Source organism: Hipposideros armiger, unplaced genomic scaffold (assembly GCF_001890085.2).
Source record: "Hipposideros armiger isolate ML-2016 unplaced genomic scaffold, ASM189008v1 scaffold_1250, whole genome shotgun sequence".
NCBI classification, from domain to species: Eukaryota; Metazoa; Chordata; class Mammalia; order Chiroptera; family Hipposideridae; genus Hipposideros; species Hipposideros armiger.
Genome location: NW_017732600.1, coordinates 72979 through 95166, shown reverse-complemented (window position 1 = coordinate 95166; position 22188 = coordinate 72979). Strand labels below are relative to the sequence as shown.

The following is a 22188-nucleotide window of genomic DNA, read 5'->3' as shown; positions in this document are numbered from 1 at the left end:
TTTTGCTCTTTCTGTTTTGTTTTTTGGAAACAAGGAATCCTTTGGACTCAAGAAGAATTGCTATTTCAAAGTATGACTAAGCCCTTGCAAGCTTACTGAGCATATGCCCTTAAGGTCAATCTCAAGACGGTACATGATATTTGGGGGGATAAGGTAACTTGGCTCAGAAGCCTTTCATCGTCAGTTCCAGCCAACAGCTGAAATTTTAGAAGGGATGATCTCTTAAGAAGGGTTATCATGCTTGAAACTTTTCTTCTGAAACTCTTCAGCAGATGTTTCGAATGCCCTGAGGAGAAAAGCTTTAAATAAAGGGCTGGTGATGAACAGTGCCAAGTGCAGGAGAGACAAAAACGGGAATCCCACCAGAGCCACAGGAAAAGAGCTTCAAACATTTAGCGAAACAGGAATAAGACGCCCCAGATCCTTTCTGCCAGCTGCTCTCAAAAGCCTCCCTCACACTGAAAATCAAGGGCATGGCCAAATTTGTACACTATGCATCAAATGGTCATGGGGGCCTCGGAAGTGCTCCAGGACGTTTGGGATCACATGTGACAATAGGGACAGTGAAGGAGGCAGGCCAGTTATGAGTGTGGAGGCTCTGGCGCTAGAAGGTGGGAGAGCTGCACCCTCCAAGCCCACCCCCACCACCACCTCTTCTTGCCTTTGCTCCAAATCCCACCCTGAAGGGTCAGGCTCTGACCAGAGATCGCCAGCTCTGAGCTGTGCCTGGGCCCACGCTGGTCAACAAGGGGCTTGGGCTGGTTTCTCTGGTCAGGGTAGGCAGGCAGGAGGGACTTGTGCTCAGGGTGAAGGCTGGGGAGCAGACAGACAGAGAGAGATGTGGAGAGACAGGGAGAAAGACAGACACCAAGAGAGAGGAAGACCGAGAGAGAGAAAAGGAAACATTCAGGAGAAAAAAAGAGCAACACAGAGGAAAGAGGGGAGCGACTCCCACATTCCATTCTCATCCCAGCGCTCCCAGGGGAGAGCTTTCAGGAGTTGTCTCTCGAAGAAACACTCATAAATCTTCCATGCAACAGCCACGGCAGCTCAAACGTGTGCATTCATGTCAGACAGCTCCATCCGCACCTGTCTCCCCGGGAATGAGAACTGCTAGGGCTCCACTTTCTAAGGCCCAGCTGGGGGATCAACCTGCTGTGGGCAGGGAAGGAGAGGAGTGAGGTAGAAAAAGAAAAGACGTTGGCTGAGAAAGACCCATCAGGGGCCAGGGATTCCTACCTGTGTCATTAATGGATTAAACACCCTAGACTACAAGCTGCGCTAGACTTTGCACAAGAAAGCGTTTGGGGCAATAGTTTTATTAGCAAACCTTGATGTGTCTTAAAAGTAAACTGCTATGAATTTCCTTCTGACAACTGGATCTCTTTGAGATTAGTGGTTCAACAGTCCTGCCCGAATGTCAATTCTACCAACATTTATTGACACCTATTCAATAACAGGCCCTGTACTAGGTAGGACTAGGGTACAGAAAAAACTCCATGCTTCCCCTCAAAGATCTCATCAGCAGTGCTGTGCAACAGGATTTTCTGCAATGGTGGACATGTTCCCTATCTATCCTGTTCAATATGGCAGCCTGACCCACACGTGGCTATTACAGAAACTTAATTAAGTAAAATTTAAAATTTAGTCCCTGAGTCTTGCCACTCACGCTTCACGTGTTCAGTAGCCACATGTGGCGGAGTGGCTACTGTATTGGACTACGCAGATGGAGAATGAGCTAAGACGTAGACATGCATATTGCAACATAAGGGAGGTGATCCACGAGGGATATGAATACAGCTTTCTGAATCAAGTTATTCAGATGTGAATTAGGGCAGGAAGGAAAGAGAAAAAGGCAATAAGGATGGACGTTCCCATCCAGAAAGTAGCTTAGGAAGCAAAGACAGGGTTCCACCAACAGAAACGCGGAGTGAAAGAGGGAGGGCAAGGACATCTGTGATACAGGAGGACACAGCTGGAGTCAAGTCACAGAAATGTGAAAGTAAAGCTTGTATTCTGGGAGCAGTAAAACAATTTATAATAACAATCATCATCATCCCTTTTGGCTGAAATGCAGGCAGAGAAACAGTAAGAGAACACATAGGATAACGGTGGGTTCTGTCCTTGGGTGGAGGGCGCAGGTGACAAGAAGCGTGCTACTGATCCTCTAAGAAGGGAGGAGCCACAGAGGATTCTAAGCAAGGGGGACATGGCCTTGGGGAGGGAGCCTTCCCGCAGCATATGAAGTGTCTCCGCAAAGGAAGAAACCGGTGCAGTATTGCCTGAGACTGGGAGAGAGATGTCATCACATGAAGGAGGGTGGGGAAAAGGAAGACGGAGCAGCTGCTGTTGGATTACAAGATAGAGAGATAGACAGGAGGCTTATCTGGCCTCAAATAAGAATGGCATCTATAGGTCTAACTATATTAGGGGAAGGCAGATCCCTGAAGTCATTTCCTGAGCCAATGTCTCTGCATAGCAAAAGAACACTCATCCTAGAAAGGTAAGATTTTCACTATGGCTTGTCAGCCCATTAACCTAGACTGCAGGATCCCTTCACCCAGTGCCACCCCCGCTGGGCCCCCTCATAAGCCACCAGGGGCTTATCAGCCAATGAGAGTTGGGTAGTACAAAAGGAAGCAGAAAATAGAGAAAAATAAGATAGACAGAAGAAGTATTTTTAAAAGTGTGCTGGGGAAATCAAAACGAATTCCTAGCCATTCCTGCTGGAAGAGATTTTATGGGGCGAGACGTCCCCAAAATGGATTTTGAATTATACTCTGCACCTCATAAAGCACAGGGACTCTTGGCAGCCAGCTCACACATATCGTCCTCTTGTTACCTGCCCAGCCTCCCAGCAGGTGGGCACGCTGGGAGACCCAGCGGAAGCCAAGAACACTGGACTGGGTGGATTGAGCTCTGCCTCCCTAAGCAGGCTCAGACCCCCTAAGGGAGGTAGCCGCCTTTTCTGGGCCTTGGTCTCCTTCTGTGCAATTGGAGGGCAGGTCTGGATAGCCCCAAGGGTGCTGAGAGTTCTACTTCTGGATGGTCTGGAGAGTTGGCACATGGACAGAGTTGCAGAGAGCCCCTGCAAACCTATCCATGTGCACGGGAGGGGGTATGTGGTGAGAGCAGAGGGCTTGAAGGGGAAATCTCACTCGAATTCCTTCATAAGGTTACTCAAAGATCAAGAGTGGTCATTGGTAAAAAAAGAAAATGTCTTTGGTAAGGTTTCATTATTTTTAAAAACATTGAAAAACTGCCCCTGAATAAAGAAATCTTTGGAACGGCATTCAGGAAGTCGGCATGACCTGGGAATTTCACAGTAGCTCTACCTTGCTGTGCTAGGTCACTGGGCTATTCAAACCACAGTTTTCTCATCTGCAAAACAGGAAATGTATCTCTCTTAAAAGGCCACACAAAAGGAAAAGAGCACCAATAGCAATGGCTGTGGGGTCCCAGGAAGGGCCATGAACTTCAAACAACTTGAGTTTCTGACTCTGGATTTCAGTTTCCCCCTCTTCATTTTTTTTTTTATTATTTTTTTCCAGCTTTACTGAGATATAATTGGCATGTAACACTGTGTAAATGTAAGGTGTACAACATGATGATTTGATACACATATATTGCGAAAGGATTACCACTGCAGCACATGCTAACACCTCCATCATGTCACATAATTACCGTTGCATTTTTGTGGTGAAAACATTTAAGATTATCTTCACAATTCTCCAGTATGTGATACAGTATTGTTCACTACAGTGGTCTTACTGTACATTAGACCCCTAGAACGTATTCATCATGTAACTGGAAGCTTGTACTCTTTAACCAACACTTCCCTATATCCCCAACGCCCCTCAGTAACCGCATTCTAGTCTCTGTTTCTATGAGTTTGGCTTTCTTTAGATTCTACATATAAGTGACATCATACAGTATCCATTTTTCTCTGATTTTATTTCACTTGGCATAATGCCCTCAAAGGGCTTGTGCGTTGTCACAAATGGCGAGCTGCCCTTTTTTATCACGGTTGAATAATGTTCCACTGACTGTTTGTACCACATCGTCTTTCTCCATTTATCCGTTGACTGACACAGATTCGTTTCCGTATCTTGGCAACTGTAAATAATGCTTCAGTGAACATGGGTGGAGGGGCAGGGTGGGGGAGCATATCTCTCTTTAAGATCTTGTTTTCATTTCCTTGGGATATATACTCAGAAGCAGGCGTTGCTAAATAAATCATTTGGTAGTTCTGTTTTTAATTTTTTGAGGAACCCCCATACTGTTTCCCATAGTGGCTGTAACAATTTACATGCCCACCAACAGTGTATGAGGGCTCCCTTTTCCTCTTCTTTAAATCACAGTTTTGGGCAAAACGTTATCTAAACGCTCAACCCCTAAAATTGTTGTGACTTTGTGCCTCTGTCAACCTGAAACATGCATATATATTCAAAAGCTTTCAGCTGGCCTTCTCTCTGATGATCACCAGCTTAGCCAGTGCTCTCCAAGGTTTTTGTAAAACATCCAGAGCTCACAAGCCCTGGGCACCCACGCTGGTAAGTGACTTTCTCTCCAGCATTCTTAGGACTTCGCAGTCGGCTGAGTTGCATTTTTACAGAAAGCCAGTTTGTTTCCCAAACCTGTTTATGCCTGTTGCATTTCTTATCATTATAAAATGTAATGAGATGCTGTGAAAATTAAAAATGGATGAGCATCGAAAGAAGGCAGTGGCTATGAAGACGAAGTTGATTTTACTGCACAATTAAAGAAAGTCACTTAAGTCTTGCTATGAGTTAGGTCAGGTGTGACAACTATAAAAATTTAGAAAGGAATCATAAAACTCTAGAAGGATTACTTGGCAAGCAAGCACCTTTAAGCTCTCAGCCCCCTTTAATGAAACATTGGAGATCATATTTGGTGTATTATGAGCAAGAAAGATGTCATGGGACTCCAATCGGCTGACCCAGACTCAGAAGAGGCCCCTGGCCTGCGTCACATAATTGGCAAATGTATACACATTTATGTATTTTAAGTCACAGCGTTTAAGGTGCATTATTATTTTTTATGATCCCCTGATTTAATAGACTTTGTCTATTAACTGACCAACTGCCAACACACATGGATTCACAAAAGAGGATTTCTAAGGTAAGCGACTCAACCTAAACCCAGGTAATCCTGTCCTAAAGAGTCTTCCTCCCCAGTCGAGTATGAAAAAATGTCTAAGGAGGAAGAGAATTGCTTTATCCATCATGTCAAATACGGTGCCAGGAAGAAAGAGACACCCACCCCCAACTCGTCGTAATAATTGTCTCCTTTCTGGCTCCTCCATCGCTGGGTTCAGTTTCTTCTTTTCGTTCTCCAGACAGAAAAATTATTTTCATATCTGCTTTCTCTCCCATATGTATCTGTATGTATGTATATGTGTGTGTATATATATGTGGTGGCCAGCCATGGGAGGGAGAAATCCTGGAGTTCGGTCCCCGTTCTGCTGGGTGAGGTCAATCAAGTCCCTATGGATTTCTAGACTTCCCCTTATTTCTAATGTGATCAGATTAAGTCAAGTGATCTGTGAGGTTCTTCTCTGCCCCCCCTACCCCTCTGCTCAGCAGGAGCGCAGGAGGGAAAAAGGGTTTCTCAGGGAACTTCTGAGGCTGGAAGCTGCAGTAGCAGCACACACACACACACACACACACACACACACACACAACCATATATACAGTACAGGTCAGTAAAGAAGAGGACCCCCCTGCCTGAGGCCTGGAGAAAATCTAAAGGTAGATTCTGGGGCCTGACCATGCACGGAGCGGTTCTGCAAAGTTGGCTTAACATTAAATGTAAGATGATTAGGGAGCTTTCTCCATTCACGCTACTTCCATAAAATACCGTGGCAGGGAGATGAGTCACCACCTTCTTTCCGATCCATTGTACGTGGGGCGTGGACGGTGATGCAGCCGTCTAGGCATAGCACCTTGCTTGCAGAACATCATTTTAACGCTGTGGAATCTTTTGTTCCAGTGAAATTGGGGTTCCAGTGTGACAGGCAGATCAACGTGGAGTGTCTCTTTAGCAGAAGCCCAGAGAAACTCATAGTCCCCTGACCTATGAAGAAATGAGTTTGAAAAACCAATGCCCTCACAAAAAGACAATTTCATTAATATCCCTGAGCTGCCTGCAAAAACCTCACAGAGCGACCTCAGACAGGCCACTTCCTCTCTGTGATGTCACCGAAGACGGCCGTTCAGGCACATATTTATTCTATATTCCACCAGGATCCCAGCATGCTCTTCTTCATGGTCACCTTTGGGTAACGAGACGGTGGGGAGACACTTTCACTTTTTCCCTTTATACCATTCCTGAATGGTCTGAATTATTTACAAGCTTGTATTCCTTTTGTGAAAATTTAAAATTAAAGTTAAAAATTCAATAAGCCTGCATGTACTAGCTGCTAGAGTTACCCATATTAGAGGCAGGGTGTTTAACTTTACAGACTAGCAAGAGAAGCAGACAATTAAACAATCACAATATTTCCATGAAAATACTACCTGCAGTGAATATACAAAGTGCTTGTGAGATAACTGTTCTTGGGGGAGCAAGGAAACTCGTGTTGGAAGCAGTGAAGGTATATTCCAGCTGGATCTTAAAAGATGGGTAGTAGTTATGGAGCAGGAAAGACATTTTTAAATGTGTATCTTAGAGGAAAACCTGACAATTAGGTGGGCAACATTTAAAGTTTAAACGAATATCTTTGTATCAGTGGCTGGGCTCGATCAATGTTTCACAAGGTGTGGGATGAGAAACAAATGTAAGTGGCACGTGAATATATATAACTTCAGTAGTTACATGACAGGCTATCTTCCATTTATAGCAAGTTATTCCGGTGTTCTATTCGTGACAGTGCGACAAAGATGCCTTTCAAAAATAAATACATCTAATCCCATTTGCTAAGTGACCTTGTGCAATTAACTTGATCTCTCTGAATGGCCATGTCTTCATCTAGAATATGGAGATACTAAAAACAGCCATGAAAAGGAGCTTTGTAAATCGAAAAGTAAGAATGTTATTATCCCAATAGACTGTGAACTCCTTGCATTTCTGTGCCGCCGAGGGACTTAGCACAGGGTCTGAGATGGGAGCACCACTAAAAATGACTGAAGGGGCTTAGCTCCAGGCAAGGAGAGCATAAGGTGAACAAGAGCTGTTAGGTGAACTGGTTTAATCTAGGGAACGTGAAGAGAATTCATCTCCCATGCAAGCCCCGGTTCGTCTTAGTGATGGATGGGGGCGCTGCATTGAGAAGGGATCTGATGCTGTGATTTGGTTATTGACTAGCAATGTCTGATCACACATATTCCCCACCTATTCATTCCTTCATTCCGTAAATATTTATTCAGAGCCTACTCTGTGATGGGCACAGCTCTAGGCCTCTGGGATTTTGGTAGCGGACAAAACTGGAAGGTTCCTCCTCTCTCGTGGAGTATCCTAAGCAGCCCAGTCTTCCCAGCTTCCTGAAGACAAACTGGCTCTGACCATATTCACTTAATCTTACATGAGGCCGAGGAAGAACTGCCATTTACTTGAGGTCACACTGCAAGTGAGTGGCAGAAACAGCACTAGAACCCAAGGCATATGCCTTCCAACCCAGCACAGTCTGGTATTTAGCAGACTTGCAAAGCTGCTGGGTTTTCCAAGGTTGCCAGCTGTCCTTTCTCAACCACCAGCCTTCTGTCTTGGGGAGAGGTGGCCTTCTGTTCCCTGATTGGAAGCAGAGAACCAGGTGAAGGCCATTTCCCTAGCGGCTCCCACAGTTTGGAGAGGTGGTTTAGAGAGGCCAGGGGAATAAAGTGGAGAGAGAAATGCAAGGAGGGGGGACTGCAGGGATCCTGCTATTGGCAGACAGGTAATTGGTTACTCTGGGTGGTCAGCTTCTCCAGCCTCCCTCCCTGGGGGAAGATGGAGAGAAAGTAATTGAAGAAGGTTCCCCAACAAATTACTGTGAGACAGGGCCAGAAAACGTGAGTTGCACCTGGGTTCAGAGTTGAGGGTTTGATCTTCCGAGGCCCCAAGAAGGATGCAGGGAGGGAGGGAGGGAGGAAGGAAAGGGGTTGGTTTTCTGCTGCTACTGCAGCTTCCAGCCTCAGAAGTTCCCTGAGAAACCCTTTTTCCCTCCTGCGCTCCTGCTGAGCAGAGGGGTAGGGGGGGCAGAGAAGAACCTCACAGATCACTTGACTTAATCTGATCACATTAGAAATAAGGGGAAGTCTAGAAATCCATAGGGACTTGATTGACCTCACCCAGCAGAACGGGGACCGAACTCCAGGATTTCTCCCTCCCATGGCTGGCCACCAAATGACTTCGCCCCTTGGTTTCATGAGGTCTTTATTCACAGGACTTCCTCTGATTTGCCCTAAACTCCCTCCAACTGCAAAGAAAGTAAAGGTACAGGTCTATTTATTTTTGTTTAACAAACACCTAGGTAGCATTGCTGAGTGGCAAGCACCATTCTACATGTTCTAAAAATTTTAGCTCTTGAGATCAACAATCACCTAGTAAGCAGAACAACCCAATGAGGCAGGTACCCTCTCAGGTGGTGTCCGATTCCCGCCCACGTTTCATTCCTTCAGCCAGGAAAGAGCCCCAGCACCTACTAGGTGCTGTGTCCTGCATTATGTACTCTGGAGAACAAAACAATGAACAAGACGTATTCCCTACCTTCAAGGGGCTGTCACATACAGGTTTTCTGAAAATAAATGGAATGGGGGAGAGGGTCTACCAGGGCGCTACTTGGCTCAGGGAGGACTTCTCGGAGAAGGTGATATTTGACTTTTGTGAGCAAGATCAAAAATGAACTCAGGGAAGAAGGCAACGTTTTTTAGGATTTTCTAGACTCTGAAAAAAGAATTTGGGTTTTAGCTCAAGAGCAATGAGAAACAAACGTTTTAAACAGGGGAGTGGTGAGATCGAATTTCCTTTCTGGAAAAGATCACTCTGGCTACTGTACACAGCAGAGTTGGCAAACTTTTTCTATAAAGGGGAGAGTTAGTGACTATTTTAAGCTCTGTGGGCCAGATACTCATTGTTGCTGCTAATCTTCAGTTCTGCTGCTGAAGAAACAATACATACATGAGCGTGTGTGTACGATCACAGGCAGTCCATATGTGCGTGTGTAAAACAATCACAGACAGTACATACGTGTGTACGTGCATATACAACCACAGACAGTACATACATGAGCGTGTGTGTACAATCAGACGGTACATACATGAGCATGTGTGTACAATCACAGACAGAACATGCATGAGTGTATGCGTGTGCATGTATTCTAATAGATCTTTATGTATGGACACTGACATTTGAATTTCATATCATCGTCACATATCATGAAACATGTGTCTTCTGCGGATTTATTTTTCCACTTTTAAACCAGTAAAGCAGCTTACAGGCCACACAAAAGTAGGCGGCAAGCTGGACTTGGCCTGCGTGCTGTTGTACCTCGTATGGTGTTAAGAAGGATGGAAACAGAGAGGCAGAAGGAGACCAGTTAGAAGGCTGATATAACAGCCCAAGTGAGAAAGAATGATGGCTTGGACAAAGGCGATGGCAGCAAAAAAAATATGAGAAGCAAATAACGTTGAGAATCATTTTAGAAGGAAAACCCACAGGATCAGCTGCCTGAAAGAATGAGAGGAGGCAAAGAGGACATTAAGGATGACTCCCTCGCTTAGGTACCCAGGTGAATGACGGTCTGATTTCCTGAGATGGGGCAGACATGGGGAGAGCAGGTTTAGGGGACAAATCACACATTGGTAGTGTGATCCTTGACAGGAGGCAAACCCGAGCCCCTGAGGGTTGCCAGATAAATTACAGGATGCCAAGTTAAATTTGAATTTCTGATCATCAGAGTCACGTTTAATATAACTGTGTTCCAAATATTGTACGGGACACAGTTAATACTAAGCAGGTATTCACTGGCTGGAATTCAAGTTCAGCTGGGCATTCTGTATTTTGTGTTTTGCATTTATTTTTATTCAGAAATTTGGCAACCCTACCGAGGTTTAAGCACTCAGAAAAACAACAATAACAAAACTCTAAGCCTTGGAGGAGAAGGAGAAGGTTTCTCAGAGGAGGTAACAGCTGAGCTGAGGCTAGGAGTTGGCCAGGTGAATCCGGGAGAGGGAAACGCGTTCTCAGCAGGCAGAGCAGCATTTCTGTTCCAGATCAAGGTGGGGGAGGCATGCCTGGTGCCCCCAGGTAGCTGCAAGTCATCCATGAACCTAGAGCCTCAAGTATGACTGAGGATGCCAGGAAGCAAGGCTGACGAGGTTTGCAGGGACCGCTTCATGCAGTCCACAGACCTCCAAGAGTTGGCCCATATGTTAAAGTACAGGTTCCCAGGCCCCTCCCTGGGCGCCTCAGCAGGTCTGGGAGGGAGAACTGGGTTTTAAGGTGACTGTGATGAGTCGCTTGCTCTAGGACAGGGGTCAGCAAACTTTTGAGACGGAAAGCAGCCAGGGGTCAGCAAACCGCGGCTCGCGAGCCGCAGGCTCTGAAGTAAAACTGAAAATGAAAATAGAACTATCATAGTTTCATTTATAAAAGTTTGAAAGGATATAATTCACATAATGGTGATTATGTAAAAATATATTTCTGGCTCTCGAATAATTTTTACATTGTTGTGTGGGACAGGATTGGCAAACTTTTGAGACAGAACGTACATACCCAGAGGGCCGGATGTGGCTTGCGAGCCGCAGTTTGCCGACCCCTGGTCTAGAAAAGCTAGGCTGAACAACCTGGGCGCTTTCCTACCTACAAATCCCAGGAGCCTGGGGAGTTGCTGCTGGTTCTGACGTCTTGAAAAGAGCAACCCAGGGAATCAGAACAAAGGCAGCACGGAATGAGCCTGCAGCCTCCCACAGGGGCGCCAGGGAGTGGGGCTCTGTCCATTTGGAGGGAAGGGAGGAAGGATGTTTGTCCATGGACCAGCCTGGCTCCCGACCCGTCGCCCTGCGTCTGGCCCCTGGTCTTCTGTGCAAGCCCTCTCTCAGCCCCGTGCACGCCGACAAGACGTCTGCCGGTGCCTTTCCCTGCCGCCCCGCCCCCTTCCCTCCTCCACCCACGGCCTCCACTGAAACGATTCCCCCAAACGCCGCTATTACTGTGACTGGAAATCTCTTTACTGCTGATTCTGCGAATGGAAATAGTCCTTCCCTTTTCGGCTGCTTGCAAAGCCACTCGTGACTTCCCTGGGTGCCTGAGAGCAAGGTTTTGTCAGCCTGCCTCCACCAGAAGGGAGAGACCAGGCTTCTACCCCGCCTGCTTTCCCCAGCACCCACCTGCCTTCGACTCAGCCTCTAAGAGCTTCTCTGTCCAAACTGTCCTCAGGCAACCCCGGAGTTCCCCTGCCTCCCCCTGGTCCTGGAGGGATCAATGGTCAGTTTCAGCCTTTTTTTTTTTTTTTCTTGCTCAGGGGGTAAGGGAGGGTGGGAGAGGTGTAAGCATAGCATGCTGGAGTGGAAAGAGGGAAGGGAAAGAGAATTTGCATATATTGTATATTCATACCTCCACTTCCTTCCAAAAAAGGGATTCCAGGTGGCTAGGAGGCAGGGGGCACAAAGCGTGCCATAAGCTGGGCGAGGTGCTTGGCACACAACCATCTCTGTAAGGATCACGTGGCTTAGTGTAACTAAAAACTCAGTATGGTGCTGGGCACTGCCTAAAATCTAATTTATGGAGGGATCTCCAAAAATAATGATCACAGCAACCCGGAGTACTCATTATAATGCTCTCTTCACTTCACTGATGGGCAAACAGAGGCTCAGAGCGGCAGCGTGCACACGTCTACAGTTAGGAAGCTGTGCATTCTGGATTCGAACCCGGAGCTTTTGAATGCCAGAGCTGGCACAGGTTCCCAGCACACTGCCTCTCAGTCAGGGGAGCTGGGCTAGAGACGGGATTTTGCTGTGAATTATCTGTGGGGACCTTGTGCTAGCTAGGAAAATGAGGCGGTGGGGCTGGATCTGGAAGGCATTGTTTTAATTAGTTCTAAAATTCTAGGAAAAGCCTGCACTATCTATTAGGATTTTTACAGCATTTTATATCTATACCTATAGATCTATAGATATAGATTATATAATGTTATATATCCCATGTGTACAGGTAATGTAATATAAATCCCATTTTCAAGGTGGGAGCCAAAAACTGCACAGTGCTGCTGCTCAGAAGCCCTAGGTAGACAAGCTCACCTTGGGGCAGAGCAGAGGGGTGACAGGAAGTGCAAATAGGGGGTGTGTCTCAGACTGCCATGCCCTGACAACTTCTAGAAAGAAAATACAGAGCTTCTGTCAGTTCCTGGAGGGACTAGATCACGGGTCTCCTAGTAGAGTACTATGCCGACATAAACTGGGAACTTCCTAAGGACTGGAGGGAGAGGGAAGTGGAAAGGAAAGAAGGGAGGGAGAGGAGGAGGGAGAAAGGGGGTGAGGAAGGAAAGGAGGAAGAGCATCGAGAAGGGCGGCAGCACAGGAATTCGCTTTGTCGAATAGCCCTGGGATAATGAGTGGCACCTAGAAAAAGACAAGAAAAGAGACAAGGCCTGGTGCTCTCTTGGCAAATGAGCTGGGAGTGACAGGGCCTGCGGAGATGCTGAGTCAGCTCCTGACAGCACAGAAATACGGTGTTCAGCCCCTTGGGCCTGTGAGGCTGTCACACCTGAAGTTCCTATACAGGAGACATCTCCAACTTCTTGGTAATGAGAAGAGGAAGAGATGAAAAGTAAAAGAGTTTGTCAAAAAGATGGAAACTCAAAAATAGTCTGGTTCTGTGCAGCATGGGAGAGAGAGAGAGAGCACAGGGTTTGGAACCAGGCAGACGTGAGCTTGGACCCAGCTCAGCTAACAGCTGTGTGATGTGGGGTATGTTCCTTAACTCCTCTGAGCCTTGGTGCTCAACTGTGACATGGGATGACTCTGCCCGTCTTTCAGCATTGAGGAAGGGGTGAAATGAGGTAACAGATGTACCAGCATAGCATCTGGGGCATAGTAAATAGTCAATAAATAGTTGGCGTTGTCATAGCCTACCCCACGCAAGAGTGATAAAGTCTGGAATTCCAGCCCCATTCCTGCTGGCCTGGCTGGTGTTCCCTAAGGTGGGTGGAAGACACATTAAAATAGGAGTCAAGGAGGCTGGCATCCGGTGCCCGCTCTACCACTGACTTGCTATGGTGACTTCGACTTCCCATCTTTGTGCAGAAGGGTTTCATTTAAATAATGTCCTACATTTTTATCATTTAAGACGTTTGATGATCCCAGAACCATGCTGTATCATCTCCCCAAAAACATCCAATGCCTCTGTGTTTGCCACAATGCAAAACTTCTAATCCTTTATCTAGCTTCCATGATTCAAGATAAGGTCTTTCCTCTAATCAAACTGGCCCCATTACGCATCTGCTAAATATCCAGGAATAACAAGGAGGCAGGAGAACACAGAGAAAATGGCTACCAGAGCTCAGAGGACATGGTATTCCAGCTTAGCCTTAACAGATGAACGGAATTCCAACCCCTCTCTGGTTTCGCCCAGTATGGACTCTGGGATGATACTTGGCAAACCTTGAGTGCGAGTCATCTAAGATCCCCTGAACTAGGATGTGCCAAGCACAGTGTGAGTCACTGCAGCCCCACAGAGGAAGAAGGTGTGTTCCCTGCGTAGGGTCCATAGGCAAGGTGACAATGAAACACGTAAGTTCTGCTCTCACTGCACTCCAAGCTGCCATCATCTCACCTGCACAGACACCTACAGCTTTTCCTGCTTCCATCTTTGCTCCTTTACAGAGCACCCTGAGCAATTCTTTGGAAACCTGAGTCAGATACGGACACGCTTTTGCTTAAAATCCGGCATGGCTCTCCATTTCACTCAGAGTAAAAGCCCAGTCCTGACAGCGATCTGGATGGGCCTATGTGACTCCCTTTTCCGCTCCTGGCCTGTGCTGCCCACCCCTCGCTCTCTCCATCCTGGCAGTGCTGGTCTCCATGCTGGCCCCTGAGCCCTCCAGGTGGGCTCCAGAGTCAGGACTCTGATGATGCGATTCTTTGTCTGGAATGCTCTTCTCCTAGACACCTGCCTGGCTAACTCCTCCATCGCCCTCCAGTCTTAGGTCCAATCCGACATCCTCAATAAGCTCCTCTCCCTCTATTTAATATTAAAACCAATCTCCTCACTGCAAAAAAATGTCCGTTTTATTTTTTTGCTTTCTTTTTCCATAGAATTTCTCACCTTCTCACTTACGACGTTTTCTTATTTATTATGCTTATTGTTATGGTCCTCTCCCTGCCTCCCCCCATCTCCTGCATATGAGCTCGCTGAATGCAGCGATCTGAGCCTTTTGTTCTCTGGTGTGCCCTAAACATCTGGAACTGTGCCCAGCATATTGAAGGTGCTCAATAGTTCTTAAGGGACCCGCGTTGCTACCGCAATCTTTGTATTGATCGTGAGGGCCGAGGCCCAGAATGTTCAACTCCAGAACCAACAGGTCAGGAAGGGCTGCAAAGATAAGCTGACATTTGAGTGCAGTCTTGAAAGGTAAGAAGGGATTCCCCAGGGGTGGTGGAGCAGTTATAGAACAAGAAAGAAGGATTCTCAGTGTCAGGACAGTCTAGGCACGGACCTGGCACCCCACTAAGGAGCTTGAACTTTCTACTAAGAACTATGGGGAAACAGTGAAGTGCTTTAGGAGAGGACAGTCATTACCCTATCCGTGCTTTTAATGAAATCACTCTGTCTGCGAGTACGGATGATGGATTAGAGGATCAGGCGACAGGCAGGCAGACCGGTGAGTTGATAGCTGGAATCTTAGTAGAGAAAAGTGCTGACGTCTGACATGCCAGGGGCTGTGCCAGTGGGGATGGGGAAATGTTCCCTCTTCATGGGTAAAACCCTAACAGTTTAGAACATATGGCATCTTTGTCAATTTTTGACTCAACATACTGAGCTGTTTGCATGTTCCGGTGGGACAGTAAGGAAGCTGCAAATATCTCAGTCCGGAATGTTACATCATATAGTCACCACTGCCCCCACCCTCCAATCCACATGGAAATCTTCATGTGGCTTGCTGTCTAAAAGAACTACAGGCAAGCGGCGAGTGAGTGCAAGGAGGGTGCTGGAGGTGGAGAACAGAGCCAGTTCTGCCAGGCACTGCCGCCTGCCTGCCTCCTTCTGGGGCAGAAAGGCTGCTCTGCTAGAAGGAAAGAAAAACCAGATCTCTTGCTATAGTTAATCTTCTGTTGCCACTAGCTGGTCAGTATGAGAACTTGGGGAAGTATCGGCTCTGTAAAGGAAGCATTGCAAAGCTAAATCCAACTCTTTCTCTCCTCTCCTGGAAAAGAGCAGACTTCCTTCAGCTCACCCCCATAGGCAGCCAGAGAAAGGCGATGAGGCTTTCTCCTCCCCCAGAGCAAAACCCATAAGCTCAGGTTCTCAGGAGAGACTGGAGCCAAGCAGCCGGATGCTTGGGCGGGAGAACACATTCAGTTTCCCTAGGGGTGTTTTTCTCCTTAGAGCTTGAGGCTTGTTTTTTGTTTTGTTTTGTTTTGTTTTGTTTTGTTTGTTTGGGGTTTTTTGCAGGGGGATGAGGAGAGAACAGTGCATTTTAGGATGTTCAACTGAGTTGCAGACACAGAAGTGTGTTTAAACCCAGAGCCATGTGTTAGCAGTCCGGTGTTGTGATGCAAAGAAGCATGGGGTGGGATTCGAGGCCACCAGGTTTAAGTTTGAACTGCTGGTCCTTAAGTGGGTTGCTTCCACTGTCTGAGCCCCAGCATTGCCCCATAAAATGAGGGGCAGATTCAGTGTGCTCCAACAGTCTGTGATACTATGAGTCCCTCCACGTTAATGGTTGTGGGAATAGTTTTCATGACTACACCCAAAAAAGTCACTGGCACTGTGCATCCTTCTCTCCCCGCAGCGCACGTGTTCACACTGTTCTGTGGCAGCCAAGGACCAGGTTACAGCAAAGCAAAGGGGTGGGGAATGGGAGGCTTTGCCTGCCAGAGGCCTCATCAGACCTACTGCTGAACTTGCTGTAAATGAAAATTATAGTCATCTTATGGCCTGAAGGCCTAGTACAGGAAAACCGTCAGGCTCCGTGTCACACCAAAGCTTGCCGAGCTGTGCTGCTTTGGTGGGTGTCACTGACCCCCAGAAACAGATTTGCTTGGCCTTGACCAAACTTGAGCCCCTCGAATACAGCTGAAACCAATCCTCCTCTATCCCTATCCCATTACCCTCTCAGTGACACAGTACTTTCTGAGGGCAGACAATGCATCTCTTTCTGCAGTATTAAACAGGTTTCATCAGATTTGAGCAGGCAAAGGGGTGGGGATGGATTGAGGGACGTGAGCAGAAAGGGGGAAAAGACTCATATCAGAGCCCACTGAACACCCCTCTCCTCACTCCCAGGAGCCTGGGGCATCAGAACAGGACAGGGCCTGGACGTTTCAGGGCTACTCGGATGCTGAGTTTAGTGATAATGGACCCAGTGTCCACATGAGGAAATAATATACTTTTAAAAAAAAAATCTAGATTTGTTTGAAAACATTCAATACATCAAATCCCCCCTCTTATCCACCCCAGATCTCTCTCTCTCTCACACACACACACACACACAAAGAGTAAAAACATAGGTACGGATTTTAAGGACTATTCTGTGGTAGGAAACCCCTTCAGAAAACCCAGCTTACTTCTATTTGTATCTGTTTCCCCTCCCTCTTAATAACAGGCGTCAACCTGCAGAATCAAGCCAGAAACCAAAAAGGGCCGAAAGCCTCGGTGTCTCTCAGGACTTAGGTCCTTTGTCCAAATCCCTACCCAAAGCTGCGTAGTCTCTGCTTGAAGGCTTCCTCCCACGTGGATCCTACCATCCCTTAGGGGCCAGGACGCTGGGTTGGTGGACAGCTCCCTGGGTCACAGCCTCCAGTGGGCTTGGCCTCTATGTGTCTATCCCCTTAGTATCTGCACCTTTTAAACACTCCTCAGAACCAGGCAAGAGCAAGCACGTCATCAGTCCCTGTTGACATCTGCAGGAAGCTCATCCGGCCTTTTGTGGTCTGTTCTTCTTGGGCTAAACTCCCTGCTTTAAACTGACCTGGCTCCTGGCCCCTGACTCCTTCCAAGGGTATTTCTCCCTTGGTATAGTATTCATTGTTGTCTGTATTCTAAGGAATCGCTGCAGACCTGACGAAGTTAGCGTTTCAGACTGGGTCTTTCTCTTCCATGCAGGCCAATCGGCTTCCTGCAAAGAGCATTCTTTTGGGGCAGACTTTCAGGACACTGCCAGATTTACTCATGCAGGTGTATGTAAGACATATTACTGGGTGGGTTTTTCCTTCTTCACATGCCCTTCTCCAAATACAGAGCACACGCCTCACCTTCATGATTAATATGACAAGGCGAATTAGTAAGATGTTCTGACAATGAAGGGTTATGCAATTTTATGTCTTTCTCTCCCTTTCGCTGAATCAAGGCTGGTGGGAAACAGTCCAGCCTGGCCACTATCAAGCACAAGAGGAAGGATGTCACTGCCCTACCTGCGGACATGAAAGCTAAATCCACGAGCAGACTCCAGGGCTGCCTGGGGGCAGATGAGGGCTGAGTGATGTGCAGGCTCACCTCAGAAGCCCTGCACTGGCAGCTGCTCCTGTTCAAGTTCTTTCTCTTCAATCAGTCCTTCCCAACACCCCCATGTTCCCGGCAAAGGAAAGACGCCAGTCAGAAGCAAGGGGAGCTCGTCAGAGTGATGGAGTAGGTCAGGGCACTTCGAGTTCATAGAATCTTTAGATCCAAAGATTATTTTCGGGCTCATCTACCCACTCATAACAGCACAAAGAACTGAAGCTCTGGGAGGTAAAGGACTTATTCAAGGTCACTGTGGGCTAGGGCTGAGATTCCAGATCCTAACCAAGTTGACGTTCCCAAGTTGTACTGGAGCATTCAACTTGTCATCCAGTGTGCCCTCCAAGGCCCTAGCTCAGGATTTATCCTGTCCAGGAAGCATCCCCAGCCTTCTCCCAGTCTGTAGAGATGGCTTCCCTCCCTGATGTCACTGCATGTGTCATCTCCATCACTCGTTAGCACCATTAGATACAGTGCCCTTTGACATCCCATGAGTCATAGAACTTTGAGCTGGCAGGGTCACTGGAGGTCATTTCACTCATGTCTCACATTCAAACTCTCATACTTCAGCTCACCCATGTAACGTTCCTTTAGAGAAACGTTCTTGTCAAGTTGATGATGTTATATTTCTCTCCAGAACTCAGCACCATGCCTTGCATACAGGTGTAACCAGCCCCACAATGCATATCTGGCTCAGGATGGCTATTTAGCAATTACAAAGAATGCAGGTGTACAGTAGACTGAGATTCCGGGTCTGCTGGGTCTGCCGTTTATTCACAGTCTGACCTTGGATTAGGCACCTGACCTCGCTACGAACGCTTCCTAACCTGTAAAATGGCAATAATAGCTGTGCCCACTAGATATATTTTATGTGAATTAACAATAAAAGACAAGAGGAAAGCTCTTAGCACCACATTAAGGGTTCAATAACTATTTGCTATTCCTTGATCACTTTCAGGGAAATTCACTCTGTCAATGCCATTGACTGATAATCAGATTCTCAAGAAGAGGCTCAGACAAGGAAACCTGGGGAATCTTTCACTTCTGAGGGAAGCTTCCAACTACATAAAGCAGGCTGGAACGCGATGGGAAGAGTAAAAATATGAAGAGAGAAAGAAACCTGAAGAAAAGTCATTTACGTCTGGGCACGGCCAATAATACAGCCAATAACTCAAACAAGAGAGGCAGAATGGAGGGCAGGTAGGACCAAGTGTATAGGTGATTCTGCTGACAGATGATGGTAGGCAGTGTGGGAAAAATTACCATGAGTTCCCCCAGTTAGACTCACAGTAAAACTGGGATTCTACCTTTTATTTGTCCAATCACGCCCTTTAATGCCAGGTTACATTTTACCACCACCAACTCTGGGCCCACAACCCACAGCATGGCCTGAGGGCTTTGATAGACACCATCACCCCCTAGCGGTGGCTTACACACCCCGCTATTGGCAGGGCTTGGCAGGGACTGACTTTGCACTTCCAGATGTGGCATGTGCCATCTCCAAAGCCCTGGGACAGGTCCATTAGTAATGAAAGACTCGCCCAACCCACCAGACACACTCTGCTTTTAAACAAAGGGTGTTGAGAAGGTCTGGGGATGGGATGATGGCATGAGGCTGCCTCTGGACACTGGGAGAGGGCCATAAATGACTCCTAGTGCCCCCCACCAAGCAGCAGCCCTCCTTTCCAGTCAGCCCGGGCCTCCTGCAGCTCTCACTGTGCACTCCGTGTTTACATGCAAACAGTGGAAGACCAACACAAATAAAAGCCCACGTCTCCCTACAGCTCCTGCTATGCTAGGCCATCTGGTGAGTACCTCGCTAGCCAAATCTCTGGGGGGAGGGCGCCTCGAGCTGCCAGTCCAGGGCGCTGTGGGGAGGAGGAGGAGGCGGGAAACCAATTCCCTCCATGCCTCCAAAAGGTCTCAGAGCTGCCAAGGAGTACAGCACCCAGCCACTGCACAGCAGGCGGTCCCCAGCGGCTAGGCTCAGCTGCCTTGTGTCAGAGAAGGCAGAAGATTCCAAGAGGAGGGTGCCAGCAGGCTCCAGAGCTCACTCATGGGTCCTGGGGTAATGGCGACTTCCAGCTCCTCGCTTAGCTCCGCACTCAGCTTGCCCAGCGCTCCCCAACACCCATTCCCTCTTGAAAGCCAAAGTTTAAAAAGGCAGCGATTTCCAGTCTAGGAATTGGGGGCGACTCTCATAGCTGGCTGAACCAGGTCCCACATATACTTGGGGAACTGGAATGCCCTGGGGCTCCTGCTTCCAAGTTACAACAAACCCCCCAACACATCCCCTTTCCTCCCTTATTTGACCACTCATTTAGGGGGGATCCCCACTCCTGACTTCTCAGGGCACTCCGGAGTAGAGATCGGGCATGGAGGAAGAAGGCTGGGGTTGGAAGTGGTGTGGAAGGGATGCCCTCGGTGTTTCCCAAAGGACCCTTCCCTTGGAGGGAGGCTGCAGCAGTTAGCCCTGAGTCCAAGGTTAGCTCTTTACCCGGAGGAACCCCATCTCCACCGTCATCCCCGACCCCGGACTGTAGAAACGGGCAGCCCCACCGATGCATGTGTGTGTCCTGCGTGTGCGTATGCTAGAGTGTGTGTGTCGCACTGCCAGACGCGCTGCTGCGGGAAGTCCCCTGGAAACCTGCAAGGCGCTCTCCTGCTTTGCCTCCAAGAAAGCTCAGCACGCTCCAATTACAGCCAGCTGGGGAGAGCCCAAGGGCCAGAAACCCAAGGCTGCAGCTCTGAGCACGAGAGGGCCTGGCACTTGCTCAAATCTTCCCAGGCAGCCAGCACGAAAGGGAGGGGGGAGGGGTCACAAAAAATACGTTAAAAATATTCTGGCTCCCTGAAGAGGAGTCTAGCCCACTGATTACTCTTTGGGGCTTCTCAGAAGAACAATGAGTTAATCGAGGAGGTCCAAGCCAGGATTCTGACGGCGCTGACCGCGAAGGCCCACCACCCCGGTGATGCCTTGAACTGAGCTGTATCCCAGAAGTCAAGGATGCGGGGGAGAAGAGCTAGGGAGTCTCCCCGCAGCGAGCCCCCCGTGCCCCAGGCGCTGTTGTCGGTCAGACTCCGACAACCAATCGCGCCCCGCGCCCCCAAGAGGGGAGGAGAGAGCCAGCGACCGGCGAGCGCGGGAGAGCTAAGGGGGAACAACATTTCTGTACACGCTCTCCGAGATAATTAAGCTATCAATTACCCGGGTGGGAAATCAGCTGTGCTTCCCACAGCTCCTCGGAAGGGCCGACTCCTCCGGGATTCGCGCTGGGAACCAGAAGGCAGCAAGCTGCGAGCGAACTTTCTGATTAACTTTTCTGTGTCAGCCCCCACCCCCGGCCCCACCACCACACTATCCTTTCCCCTTCCATTTTCTAGCTTTTAAGTAGCTATTATTATTAGCCAGTGACGGAGATTCGAGGGCAAACCTGCTGTCCGCTGGGGGAGAAGGGGGTGTGTAGAAAGGCAAATGCGACAGCGGAGGGGGGGGGGTGGAATTCTGCAAGTGGAATTCAGAATCCCACCTGGGGCGCAGAATCCCAGCCCTCAAAAATCACTCAGTCCTCCCCTGCCCCACTTCACCGATGGCCAAAACTGAGGCCCAGAAAGGAGAAGAGACTCGGCCAAGGTCACCCAACCCTTTCAGAAGCCGACTTGAGGCGGACGGGATGATTCTGCACGGAGCTTCTCCGCTCGGATTCTCGAGAAAATCTATCCGGAAGAGCAGCGCCAACAACTCCGACGCTAGGGCGCAGGGGCGGCGGTTACCGCGGCGGCAGGGACCGAGCCGGAGCCCGGAGGAGCAGAGGGCGGCTGGACCTGCACCCGGCTTCGGAGCGGAGGACCTACCCCGCCCTGAGTTCGAGCACACTCAGAGATCTGGGGTCTCGGGCGTCGGGGACGGGCGGTGGCAGAGCTCAACGTCTGGACTAAGCGACTGAGGGACAGGTCCCCACTGCAGAAGGGCTGGCACGCCCCCGGGCTCCCGCCACGCGCTTCCGGGACCTCCTAACCCACAGTCCTTTCCAACCACCTGTACGCCCTCCGGGCCCCTCGGCTGCCCTCTCCCAACGCCGCTGGGGGCAGCCCGGGGCGGGGCTCCCCAAGGCACCCCCGCCCGTCAGACTTCACTTAGGGGTTCACTGTTCCTTGGGGTCTCGCGTGTGCCGGCGCCCAGACTTACCCAGAGTGAAGAAGGGCAGCTCGGTGTTGTCCAGATCGTCCTGCACCGCGATGCGCCCCGGCAGCTCATTACGCACAAAGAGCAGGAGGCGCGACTCGGCGGTGGCGCCCGCGGAGCCGGCGGAGCCCGGAGACGCGGCGGCGGCGGCTCCAGCCCCGGTCCCAGTCCCGGCCCCGGCCCGGGCTCCGCTCCAGCCGATGTCGCTCTCCCGCAGGGCGGGCAGTGTGGACACCGTGACGGTCTTGAGCCGGCAGGGGCTGTCGGGCTCCCGCGAGGCGGCGGCGGTGGCGCCGGCCAGCAGCGGCGGCGGCGGCAGCAGGAGCAGGAACAGCAGCAGCAGCGGC

The 22188-nt window shown here is 49.0% G+C and overlaps 1 protein-coding gene across 1 annotated transcript in view; it reads right to left on the bottom strand.

Moving 5' to 3' along the window:
• LOC109376973 (astrotactin-2-like) overlaps window positions 1–22182 on the bottom strand; it is a gene marked incomplete at its 3' end in the record, with an annotated part of 197357 nt that extends 175175 nt beyond the window's left edge. The window contains exon 1 of the mRNA XM_019633151.1: window positions 21845–22182. The remainder of the gene's footprint in view (window positions 1–21844) is intronic.
• Between the last annotated feature and the right edge of the window lie 6 nt (window positions 22183–22188).